This window comes from Dermacentor albipictus, unplaced genomic scaffold (assembly GCF_038994185.2).
Source record: "Dermacentor albipictus isolate Rhodes 1998 colony unplaced genomic scaffold, USDA_Dalb.pri_finalv2 scaffold_28, whole genome shotgun sequence".
NCBI lineage: Eukaryota > Metazoa > Arthropoda > Arachnida > Ixodida > Ixodidae > Dermacentor > Dermacentor albipictus.
This window is the reverse complement of record NW_027225582.1, coordinates 1,008,615-1,021,951: the sequence shown is the minus strand read 5'-3', so window position 1 is coordinate 1,021,951 and position 13,337 is coordinate 1,008,615. Positions and strand designations below refer to the sequence as shown.

The window sequence follows — 13,337 nt, the reverse complement described above, 5'->3', positions numbered from 1 at the left end:
TTACACAGTTTGCAGTATTGTCTTGTGGGCTGATAAGGCACACATGGCATTTCGCCACCGTAATAGTAGACGAAGCGTGGCACTATCGGTCCATCGAACGTTATCACTGCGGTTTCAGACTTGCCGAGCATCCGGGCTTGGACGATTGTCACTCCTTGAGTGCGCACTCGGAGATGACTTAAAAGTTCCTCTTCTGGGGTTTCGCGTTCCAGTCCGTGTACCACTCCTTTAAGGTACCCTTCAGGGGTGGTTATGTAGGTGTTCATCGGATGTTTAGTGCCATTGAGTTCCAGCGTTCTGATCTTCACGATCTTCTCCGCCACTTGCTCGTATGGGGTACTTACAATGATTATGTTTGACCCGTTGCGGAGGCGAAGCAGAAATTTATCGTTCCTGCAGGTCTCCAGGTCGCCGCTTGCACGCTCTATCGCTCGCGCATTGTCATAGATTTTAAGTTCTTTTACAACTAGCCCTGGCTTGGGACGCATGATAATTTTCATGTCATTTCTGGGCAGCGGCGCCGCGCGCATTCACCGTCGGGCTCTTATAGACGCTACGCCGCGTTTAGCTCGCTCTCCTGCAGACGCCCTGGCAATGCAGCTGCTGTTGCCCTCACCGTCGCCTCGAGCTCCGCTGTCATCAGTGGCTGCTCGCAATTGTTTTCTTAAACCTTTTCGTTCTCGCAAAGATAGTGCAAGTTGCCACTGACCATTCTTGGCTTCGTCGTCTTCCCGTGCCGTGTCTTTCTCCTCGTTTTCGTCGGCGTCGCTGGTTGATTCCCCCTGTGTCACCTCGTCAGGCGAGAGGAAGTCCTCTTCAGCATCGGCCGCAGATCCCGCTTGGGTTTCGATGGCTTGGTCATTCGTGTCCATGGTGTCCTGGGCTATTTCCGGGTCGTTGTCCTTTGGAAGTTGGGCCGTGGCGGCGCTACGCTTGGGCCGGGAGCTGACTGCCGGGGGTCCGCGCTCCGCTACGCCGTTAGGCTTAGCGTGGCGGGCCGGCATGCTCGGGCGGTGGTCTTCTCTTCTTGGAAGAAACCGGGTCCACTTGTCAAAACAGGGGGTATCAGCGCGTTCCTGGTGTCTTCCTACACAAATCCTGCGAATTCCGTGGTGGTCACATGATTTTGACCGCTACTAGGCAAGATTATTGACAGAGCCGATGTGAACACGTCTGCACTCCTCGGCGCCACCTGGCGTCTCTGTGATGAAGGAGTTCAGTCGTCTTCTGTCAATTAAAGGGACCCTAAAACGATTTTGACGATTTTCTACAAACGTACTGAGTTGTTAGAGTAGGCCCTTCTGATCAATAATTGATGCATCTAAATGCTCTGGACGAAGCGTGTAATTTATTATAAGGTTTTAAAAGTGGACATCGCTGCCGATCGCAGCACACTGCTCGGCGGAATTTTAAGCCGCCTCTACCCATATGATGTAAATAACCTATACGGCGTCAGTGGGGCGAGCTATCCGATTGGCTGACCTGGGCGCGTGATAGATAATTTTTTCACCTTTATGGTAAACAAATGATGGTCGTAATAGTTGGAATGTTAGTTAATTTGTTTTTATAAAAAGAAAGTAATATAAACAGAATGCACAAGAAAAAATTTTCAGTACACTTCCGGCACACAGCAAGTGTCATCTGCTTGTGTTACAACGTGCTCCATCTTTGACGAGAGCTCCACCGTCAGTGTCGGTCTCAGTCTTTTAGCGAGCACCATGATTCGGCTTTGTTGCGTTGTGGACTGCAGTCGTAGTGACTGGCAAAATGTCAAGCTGTGACATCGTGTCCCTCTGCAAGGCAGCAGACGAGCAAACTGGCTGCAGCGCATCGGACTGCCGCTATGCGATCGACGCCAGGATTTGCGCGTTTGCGGTTGTCACTTTACACCGGAAGATTACTAACGCAATAGCGTTTCGCTAGTCCGGTGTTAGGGCAAACACAAGCGCAAGGGTACAGGGCCTGGCCGCTTGACTGTGCCGTTTAGCAGACGCGCAAATGTGAATGGTCTGCACGGTGCAGCCACCTGGTGGCTCAGCTCAACCAAACGCAGTAGCAGTAACGAAATGTATTCTTCTTTGCTGCTGGTGTAAACTTTTCACAGGAGTGTAATCATCAAAACGTTCTGTTTGTTAATGTTTAAAATGTTTTACACTTAGTTAGAGCAATATTAGCACTTTGTTTGGCTGGTTAAGTTCTGCGCCAACAAGTTGGCTGGACCGTGCAGACCGATTAGGCCGCTCACGTACGTCTACGCTAAAGTTCCCTCATCAGTTTGAGCTTATGCCTCCAGCCATCTGCCGAAACGCGCAGCTTGCCTGTGTTTACCAGAATACCAGACACGTTTGGCGCTTCGACCGAATGCTCTCAATGCACGCTGCTTTGATAGCTCTCACTTGGGGTCGACTGCCAAGCAAGCTGGCGGAGAGTTTGGAGAGGCTTCGCGCGCTCGCTCCTAGAGAACCGGAAGTCGACGACACGACGTGGCATCATGACGCAGAGCCAGTGAAGGGGGAGCTTAGCCCTGACCACTCGGCGAATGGGTTGAGGGGGAAATGCATGACTGTGGAGGAGGGTAACTTGTAATCATCTGTAGCACTCTTAATATGAGACGTTTCACGCAAATTGTTGTGCGAAGGATTAACTTTAGCTGTACTCTACGCGTCTACAAAATTTGTCCGAACCGTTTCAGGGGCCCTTTAAGCAATTGCCTATCACACCTTACCACCCTATGGCAAATGGATTAGTGGAACGATTTAACGGCACATTAAAACACGCGCTAGGACGGTTGTGCAAAGAGTGGCCTAGATGTTGGGACTGCTACCTCAGCCCACTATTCTTTGCGTACCAAGAAGTGCAACAGAGCAGCATTGGGTACTCGCCATTTGAACTATTGTATGGGTGCTATGTCCGTGGTCGATGGCTGTGCTAAAGGAATTATGGACATATCCCCATTTGGATAATGACGCAAAATCTTCTTGTGAATACATCATGGAACTGTGTCAACGGCTAGAGCGTATGTGCGCCATCGCCATGCAAGAACTCACGAAAGCGAAGCAGCTACAAAAGACATATTATGACAGGAAAGCCAAGATGCGAGAGCTAGATCCTGGAGACAAAGTACTTGTTCTAATGTCTGGTGAAAGGAATAAGTTGATACTCATGTGGAAGGAACCTTTCAATGTTGTAGAAAGGAAAAGTCCATTGGACTATGTGGTTGACCTTGGGAGCAAGACAATGGTATTTCACATTAATATGTTGAAAAAAATATGAAGAGTGACCCAGCAGCGAATTGCTTGAGGTAACAGCGGCAACAGTGGGCACAGATGATGCGACAGACCTAGAGCTTGAAGAGACAACGCTGCCTTACCCATCACTCATCCGAACGCAGACATCAAAAGACATTGCCATTTCGAACTGATGGACTATGGATCAGCAAATCCAAGTTGAAGCTGTTGTTACAACCTACGACGATATATTCTCCGATCTACCTGGGAAGACTGATGTCCGGCAATGTCATTTGAAACTGACTACTACTGCGTTCATGCAAGTCCGGCAATACCCCATGCCATTTTCTGTCAAAAATTCCGTGGAACAAGAAGTCCAGGACATGCTGAAGTTAGGCATCATAGAAAAATCAGTCATCATATCAGGCACCCATTGTCATGGTCAGAAAGAAAGATGGCACAGCGCTCCTTTGCATAGACTTTCGACAACTTACCATATTTACACTGCTGTAAGTCGACCTATTTTTATAAATTTGAAAATCTGAAGTGGTGGGGGTCAACTTACAATCGAAACCAAAATATGGCACCACCAAAAAAGCGAGACCAACGAGATATCAGGGTAGCTACAACGTAGTTACAATTTTATGTTTGCTGTATGGCCCTACCCGTAGTTTTCGCTATCCCGCACGTTCGTTTGCTTTTCGGAAGGGTTTTTCAACATTTTTTAAAGTTTTACAGCACACACAACACTCATGGGGGGTGTTGATAGTCGATGGAAGTGCCTCTGTTCCATTCGCGGCAGCACCCCCAGATTGGCAGCGCTTGCAAGAGGTATCGATGGTTCATGATAGAGCAGACGCTGCTCGCATGTTTTTATTTCCCTGTAGCTCTTAGTTTGACGCGTTCGACTCGACTGCCGGATACATGCTACTTCCATGCTTCCTCAGTCGTCATGAGCGCTCCAGGCCCACTAAACATTCGGCCCTCATTCACAGCAGCGTTCAAGAGGGCTGCCATCTTATACGCCGAAGAAACAAATCACTACACAGCGGGCAGCAAGTTCGATGTTTCTGAACGGGTGGTGCGAGAGTGGCGACTGTAGCGAAGCAGAATTTTCACCTATGACGGCAAGCGAAGAATTTCCCACGGGCCGAAGTCGGGACGCTTTCCGGAGCTGTAGGCCAAGTTTGTGGGGTACGTCGCTGAAATGCATGATCGGTCCCAGCCAGTGAAGTGAAGTGCGACATGGTCATGCAACAAGCCAGGATCTTTGCCTTTTAAGGACCTGCTCTGCCATGAGTACGAGTGGCTGGCGGCAGAAGACCGCGAACTTACGCCAATCGGACCTGTCAAAAGAGCCTCCCTGATGGCTGTGTGTGGTTGGGTGCATTCGGCGTGGGCTGCTGTTTCACAAGATGTCGTAGTGCAGTCGTTGCACTATGGGACTGTAGCAGCGATGACGATGGCAGCACTAGTGAGGATGATGGCACAAGTGAAGACGAGTAGTCCAGTGACCATGCCAGCAACTAAAAAAAATTTCATTATGGAATGCACCCTCGAGTATGCTCCTTCTTTTTCTTTTTTTTTTCCGGTCACGCGATATGGGGGGGTCGACTTACAATCGTGTAAGTACGGTAATAAAACTGTAGTTCCCAATTGTGAGCCCATTCCTAGAGCAGAGGTGATGTTTGCCAAGCTCACTGGAAGTCATTATTTTTCTGAATTTGACTTCACAAAACAGGCACGTACCCAGGATTTTTTTTCGGGGGGGGGGGGCACCATCATCATCATCATCAGCCTGTTTTATGTCCACTGCAGGACGAAGGCCTCTCCCTGCGATGCGATCTCCAATTACCCCTCTCCTGCGCCAACCGATTCCAACTAGCGCCCGCGAATTTCCTAATTTCTTCGCTCCGTCTAGTGTTTTGTCATCCTCGATTGCATTTTCCTTCTCTTGGTAACCATTCTGTAACCCTAATGGTCCAGCGGTGTTCTAACCGGCTGATTACATGACCTGCCTAGCTACATTTTTTCCTCTTGATGTAAATTAGAATATCGTCTATACCCGTTCGCTCTCTGATCCAAACCGCTCTTTCTCTCTCAACGTTATGCCTATAGCAATCTTCGTTCGATCGCTCTTTGCGCGGTCCTTAACTTGCTCTCAAGTCTCTGCCCCATATGTCAGCACTGGCAAAATGCACTGTTTGCACACCTTACTTTTCAATAATAATGGTAAGCTTCCAGTCAGGAGCTGGCAATGTCTGCCATATGCGATCCAACCTATTTTTATTCTTCTGTGAATTTCCTTCTCATGATCAGGGTTGCCTGTGATTAATTGACCTAGGTAAACGTGCTCCTTCACAGTCTCTAGTGGCTGACTGGCGATCCTGATCTCTTGTTCCTTTGTTGTTGTTGTTGTAGCCTGCGGCACGTGTGGCTCATACCCACGATGGGCGATTGGCCAAGAAATGGGTGGATTATTCCAAAATAATATAGAGCATAAATTTCCTAATATCTATGGGAATAGCATTGAATAGGGTTGAATTACCGGCTAAAATAAAATCGGGAAGGTGCTGTTGAATGAGGAATAATTATTTTAAAAGTAATAAAAGAAATTAAATTTAGCAGGGCATTTGTTTAGATTCTGTAAGGAAATGTTTGGACAGCGAAGCACGCATCCCTGTGGCTGAATCCCAAAGTGGACGCCCCGAACGAAAGAATTGCAGGTTCTGTCAAGTCCAGGCCAATTCTTCGAAAAGGTATCTCCAACAATCTTTTTCTTAACGCAGCAAAGCGGTGGCAAGATAGAAGAAAGTGCTGTATTGTCTCCTCCTCCTCACAAAATGAACAAAGGGGAGAGGGAACCAAACCCGACCTGTATAAATAGAAATTTAGGGAGGGAATGCGGCAGCGAAATTTGGTGAGGCAGACCTCAAGCATCTTTGTGTACCAAGATTCGCTATGCCAGGGAAATGCCAGGTGTTCATACTCTAGAGAAGCTGTCAAATGTGGGTTTGATAAGGCTGATCTAATTGATCTCATCCGAAATCTTGCCGCCGTGATCTGTGCTGTCACTGGTAGAATAGGAAGAACAGGGCCGGCTAGTGATCCATGTGCCAGTGAATCGGCAGTTTCATTAAAAACAAACCTTTATGACCAGGCACCCAAATCAAATGAATACATTGCACATGGGCAGGAACTAGTAAGTGGAAGAGTTTTAGCATGGGTGACTCATTAGTAGCGGTAAGGCAAGAGCATACAGAAAGGGAGTCACTAAGAATAGCAGCTGTGTAATCATTTGTTCTAATTTACGTAAGGCTAGGATTAGTGCTAAAAACTTGGCCTGGAAAACAGGCACAAAATCAGGCAATCTTAAAGAAAAAGACCAGTCGAGCGCGGGACAAAATATTCCAATGCCAGCTTTTTCCTCGCACTGTGAGGCATCTGTTGCAATGATAATGTTTGTTTCTAGGGTGCTTAGGTGCTTTGCCCGGCTATTTATCATTATCTTCATCTTCTGCATATTAATATTAAACCCCACTCTTACACTCTCTCTGTTAAGGTCTCCAATCATTTGTTGTAGCTCGTCTGCATTGTTGTTGAATAGAACAATGTCATCGGCAAACCGAAGGTTGCCGAGATATTTGCCGTCGATCTTTACTCCTAAGCCTTCCCAGTTCAATAGCTTGAATTCTTCTTAGCACGCAGTGAATAGAGATGTGGTTCTTGAGGGGAAGGAGAAAAGGCTAGCGCTATTTTCTGCAACCCATGCGGGAGCATGGCTCGGCGCCAGTGGGGTCGAGGGGATGGGGTTAAAAGAGAGAGAGGCTAGGAGGGAGAAAGGTAGAGGGTCGTAGAGATGGAAGCGAAGTAGTGGCCGATCAGGAAGCCCGAGGTAACGGCCATCCGTCTTTGTAGAAATGTCCTATAGTCTCGCCGAGAGCCCCGACGAGTCGAGGTACTCGACGACACTTGGGAAAGCTGGTAGCTGATTACGACAGGGGAAGAGGATATCTTCCTGTCGTGAATAGCTTTGGAGAAATTGTGTCTCCCTGTCTGACACCTTTCTCTATAGGTATCTCCCTGCTTTTCTTGTGTAGAATTAAGGTAGCTGTAGAACCTCTGTAGATATTCTTACGCGAACGACGAGTCAGTAAGACGAGAAACTATTTACAGATTATATTTACAACTATGGTTGCAGCGCTGACCGGTTAGATTCACAGCGCGAGCCCAGTTTGTTCTTCCTCCTCTTTTCTGGAGTGATGGCGCCCACGCGCCTTGTTCGAACAAACAATTACCACAAGCATGTAGCATTATTTTCCAAGCTTTTTATGTAAGCGTTCTGTACTCCTTGATTACGCAGTGCCTCTATGACTGCTGGTATCTCTACTGCATCAAATGCATTTTCGTAATCTATATAAGCAACATAGAGAGGCTTATTGTACTCTGCAGATTTCACGATAACCTGATCGATGACATGGATGTGATCCATTGATCTCTTCCTGAAGCCAGCCTGTTCCCTTGGTTGACAAAATCCAGTGTTGCCCTTATTCTATTGGAGATTATTTTGGTAAATATTTTATGTAATACTGGGAGCAAGCTAATGGTTCTATAATTTTTCAATTCTTTAACGTCTCTTTTTTTTTGTGGATTAGTATAATGTCTGCATTCTTCCAGTTTTCTGGGACCCTTGCAGTCGACAGACACTTCGTATAAAGAGCCGCCAGTTTTCCAAGCATTATGTCTCCTCCATCTTTGATTAAATCGACTGTTATTCCACCTTCTCCTCCCGCTCTTCATCGTTTCATGTCTTGCAGGGCCCTTCTGACCTCATCGCTAGTTATAGGAGTTTCTGTATCCTGTTCATTACTGTTTCTAAGTGAGGTATCGTGACTCCCCTGGGTACTGTATACAGGTCAGCTTAGAATTTTTCCGCTGCTTTTACTGTCTTCGAGATTGCTGATGATATCCCCTTTTTATCTTTTAGTGCATACATCATGGTTTGTCCTATGCCAGGTTTCTTTTTTACTGATTTCAGGCTGCGTTCATTTTTTACGGCTTCTTCAGTCTTTCTCACGTTATAGTTTCGAATATAAGTTATTTTCTCCTTGTTTATCAGTTTTGACAGTTCCGCGAATTGCGTAACGCTGTGCGGCCGCCAGTCCCATACAACTGCGCAGAGCGCAGGACTCGGCGATTCTAGACGTACTGCGCTCACCGCGAAAGGTTAGAAAAACACCCACATAAGCACAGCAGAGAAGTGGCTGTGTGAGGTGGTTCGACCGATAACTGTATAGAAGCGTCATTCAAAACAAGTAATTGTTCTCCACTTCCGGCGGCGTTTTCTCTACTTCCTTTTTCAATAAAAAGATGTTGATCCATAAATAGTCTCATAAACAACGGTTAACGTTTTTATTATTCGCTTTTGCTTGCAGTTTGGTTGTTGCCTTGGCTCTCTCCCTTAGTAGATCGCTTAATTTCTCAACTCCTTGCGATTTTTGTTTCCAGTTGCCAATTTTGCACGAAAAGTGCTAACAATTAGGGAAAAACAGACGAGGTAACGGGCGACAGCCATCTTGCTTATGGGTTTAAGGGTTATTGCAGGGTTTCATGATGGACGCTCTTTCACATTATTTTATTTCCCACCTTATCTAACCCATATCACGTGTAGATGGTTCCGGGCATCTGCCAGCGTCGCGGCGAGCCGTAACTCAAGGAAATAATAAAGCAAAGGGAAAAGTTAAACGCAATTGGCGTTTTCTCCGGCCGCAACTCGTTCCATGAGAGTACAGACCAGCTGAGTAACAGCCGCATCCCCCTCCTGGTCCCAGGATCAGCCTAAACAAAGAAGGTTGAACTGACAAAAGCAACAGCTATGGGCGTGACGGTTGAATAAATGGTGACAACTGAACGCATCTCGAGTTAATTGCGCGTGAGCGGAATCTATGAGAAAACTGTCCTTCACATTACAAGAGAGGCCGATAACTACCGCCATCTAAAAGGAGTGAATAAGGCAGCATAATGCTGACCGATGAACAACTGCCAAGTCTCAACATTGATCTGGCGGCGCTTTAGGAATGTGCGAGGAGTGGGGGCGTGCGTGGGAAGGGGAGGGGGGGGGGTATGCCACATGATTTCGGGGGGGGGGGGGGGCCCCTGGGCACCCCCCTGGGTACGTGCCTGTGGCAAGTACCCATGGCCCCTGAGTCAAAAGAAGCCGCTGTATTTTCATGCGACTCTGGACTATACCAATTTAAATTGCCTTTTGGTATTAAGACAGCACCTGATGTCTTCAAACGATTGGTGAGGCAGGTTGTCGGAGACATACCTCATGTTTACTATTACTTCGATGATGTTCTTGGGACCACAGAAACATGGGAAGAGCATTTAAAGACTTTGAATTGCTTGTTTCACAGAGTGCGCACAGCCAAACTAACCATAAAACCCAAGAAAAGTGAAATCAGCTCCCCAACAACATGCTTCTTGGGCCATTTGATAGGACAAGGCATTTTACAGCCCTTGAAAGACACTGCCAAACAAGATCAACACTGCTAAACGACCTGAAACGAAAAGGAGCTCAGGGCCTTCTTAGGATTCGCAGGATATTACCGGAACTTTGTTCTGAACTATGCTGAGCTTGCCCATCCACTCATCGACCTTACGAAGAAGGGCTCTTCGAACCAGCTGAATTGGCAGACACCGCACGAAGGGGCATTTATGCGACTAAAGGAGCTGTTGTCACAGCGGCCTGTACTAAAGGCTGCAGACTTGAGCAAACACTTTGTGCTACGCACGGACTCCTCTTCGAGAAGTCTCAGAGCAGTTCTTTTGCAAGAACACGACGGGCATTTGCATCCCGTGTGCTACGCTAGCCAGAAGCTTCTGCCGCGTGAAGCTGCCTACTCCACAATTGAGAGGGAGTGCCTCGCCATAGTGTGTGCGGCACAGAAATTTCATGTGTACCTTTACGATAAACCGTTCATCCTGCAGTCCGACCACCAACCACTGCGATACGTCAATTCCGCGAAGCACTTGGAAAGTCATGTACTAGGTCGGAGTTTACTCCTTATGGATTACGACTTTCACGTAGAGTATATTCGTGGCTAACGTGGCTAAGTATAACGTGGCTGTGACACCGTTGGCGCAGACTATTTAAGCAGAATAGCTACAGACCCGGATTAATGTGGCATGAAAGCTATAGCGTGAACTGTGCGACTCTTGATACTCCGTAGTGCTACCCTCCTCATGATAGGAGTTTGGACTATTTGAATGGCGCGGCTGAATGTGTGTGACTGCTGTGGGGCGGTGACGGGGAAGAGGAAGGAAAGGGTCGGTGTCTGGGCTGAGGCGGCAGCCATGCAAACTGCCCGAGCTGGCCTTCTGTGCCGAACAAGCCGAGCAGTTCGTCTACCCGAGGCTGGTGTTGCTGGGTGTGCTGGCAGAACAGGCCAGGCTGTCCTTGGGCGTCAACCGGCCCTGCTCCACTGCTGGGCGAGCATCTGACGCCGGCGTGTTCTGGTGCAGCTAAGCCTTCCGAATGGACTACCCTGTGGTAGGCAGACGTCCCGACCCAGCTGTCATGCAAGCGGCTCGTCGTGTGCCGGGCATCCGCCCCGGCCTCCAGCCCCCGCACCACCCGTTATTCCAGATTCATTGTTGCGTCCCTTCCTGCCTTAAGTGTGATACCGACACGCGATCAGATGCCTTCCTACATTGATGCTGTGCTTGACTACCTAAGCGACAGACACTCATAAAGTGAACCGTGTGTGTTATCGTGTATGTTACCCTAGTCCCGTCCCCGTGTCATTAAAGCCTCTTTGTGCTCATTGTGCCATCCCTGTATGTTAGAGTCCTGTGCCCGCATAATCCTATCAAAACCTTCAAGTTGACCGGATTCCTAGTCCTTAATGTGTACCCATGGACCTTACATAGGGGTTTTTGCATTTCCCTGCCATCGAAATGCAGCCATTGTGGCCCGGATTTGATCCCATGCACTCTCCCTGAGCAGTGAAATGCCAAAGCCACTACACTACGGTATTTACTTCGCTGGCAGAAGGGTTTAGTTTGATGTAGTAGTTCTGCGGAAACCCGTAAGGTGGAGAGAAGTAATTAATAAAAAGAAAATCAGACATCCACCCGTTCATAGCAATTGCTACAAAGGAAACCCATGCGGATCCCTCGGAAGAAAAGCCTCAGACCTGAAGAAAAATTCGTCCTGGTCCGGGACTCGAACCCGGGACCACCGCCTTTCCGGGGCAGCCGCTCTACCATCTGCGCTAACCAGGCGGCTATCAAATCTGCTAGCCGCCTGGTTAGCTACTCTGAAGCTTCTCTTTCGAGGAACCCATATGGGGTTTTTTTTTGTAGCAATTGCTACGAATGGGTAGATGTCTGATTTTCCCTTTATTAATTAGGTACTTCTCTCCACCTTGCGGGTTTTCGCAGAACTACTACATCAAACGCTTGCGTTTGCTTCATGTTGTCGACAAATTCGACTTCGCCCTGCCATATGCTAGCCGCCTGGTTAGCTCATATGGTAGAGCGGCTGCCCCAGAACGGCAGTTGTCCCGGATTTGAGTCCCGGACCAGGATGAATTTTTCTTCAATTCTGGGGCTTTTCTTTCGAGGAACCCGTATGGGTTTCCTTTGTAGTGATTGCTACGAACAGGTGGATGTCTGATTTTCCCTTTATTAAGGGTTTAGTTTCTGAGTAACTTATCTCAGCCTGTTGGTGTTGTTTTTAAAGGTACATTTCATGCTTCTATCCTGTTGCTGCAATACTAGTAATTGTTAAAACAATGTGTCCTTTTTTTTGTAACACTTGTTTCAGTAGCCTTCTAATTATGACAGCTTATTCTCCCACAGTAATCCATGTTCCCTTGAATGGTAGGCGTTGCATGAAACCACATAGTTTTCAATAAGATTTGGTCATTATCTTCTATGATCTGAATGCTGAACCTTTCTTACCTGTGTGAACATAGGCAAAACTGCTGTTGCCTATGTGTTAACCTGTTGCATGAGTAAAAATAAATTATTGGCTTTACTTTTGCAGGTGCCCTGCTCGCTGTCACCCAAGCAACACATCCCAGCGATCTTCTCTCGGCAGACTGGGTGCATCGAAGTACGATTAGAAGGTCCAATAAACACTGCTTGTGACAAGTATGACATGCTTTTCCTGAAACTGGAGGACTTCAGGCTTGATGAAAGCTCAAGTGGGTGTACAGAAATACCTATGTAAAGTATACTTTTTCACTTACAAATACATGCCAATACTTTGCCTGACATTTCCCACCTCAAAATTATGCTTTACTATAGATTTGGGAACAAACCATTACAGCAAAAAAGTACTGCAGTAAGACGAGTACAAGTAATCAAACATGTACTAAACTTGCAGGAATTACATTTGCATACTTGTAGTAAATATAAAAATGAGGTACAGTCTCTTTCAGGGTGCATTTTCTTGTAGGTCATACATAGAGAACAACTTGTAGGTCATGCAAAACTTGTTCATGATGTATCACATGAGTGTCGGTAGTGCTAATTAATTTATGCTGAAAATTGTGTTCATCTTTGTATCAAGCAATGTACCAGGCAAACCTATACGTGAAAGTGGCATTCTTGGAACAAACATAATACAGACCTACTTGTCGTCAATGCTAATCACAAATACACAAGTGTACAAAATAGGTTTAAAGAGTAAATTATATCACACGACATGAATCCATTCTGAAAGGACCTGGTACGAATGTAGCGAGAAATAGGTCTGCACAGGGTCAAACAAGACTGGGTTATATAGGGCCGGATTAAACAGGACTCATCATCATCAGCCTGTTTTATGTCCACTGCAGGACGAAGGCCTCTCCCTGCGATCTCCAATTACCCCTGTCCTGCGCCAACCGATTCCAACTAGTGCCCGCGAATTTCTCAATTTCATCGCTCCACCTAGTCTTCTGTCGTCCTCGATAGCGTTTTCCTTCTCTTGGTACGCATTCTGTAACCCTAATGGTCCTACGGTTACCTAACTGGCGCATTACATGACCTGCCAAGCTCCATTTTTTGCTCTTGATATCAATTAGAATATTGTCTATACCCTTGCTCTCTTATCCAAAC

General features: G+C 47.0%; 1 long non-coding RNA gene across 1 annotated transcript in view; it reads left to right on the top strand.

The window, feature by feature from the left end:
- LOC135913883 (uncharacterized) overlaps positions 1–12,389 on the top strand; it is a 33,644-nt gene extending 21,255 nt beyond the window's left edge. The window contains exon 5 of the long non-coding RNA XR_010568138.1: positions 12,280–12,389. This is a non-coding gene — a long non-coding RNA (uncharacterized lncRNA). The remainder of the gene's footprint in view (positions 1–12,279) is intronic.
- Positions 12,390–13,337: the final 948 nt, after the last annotated feature.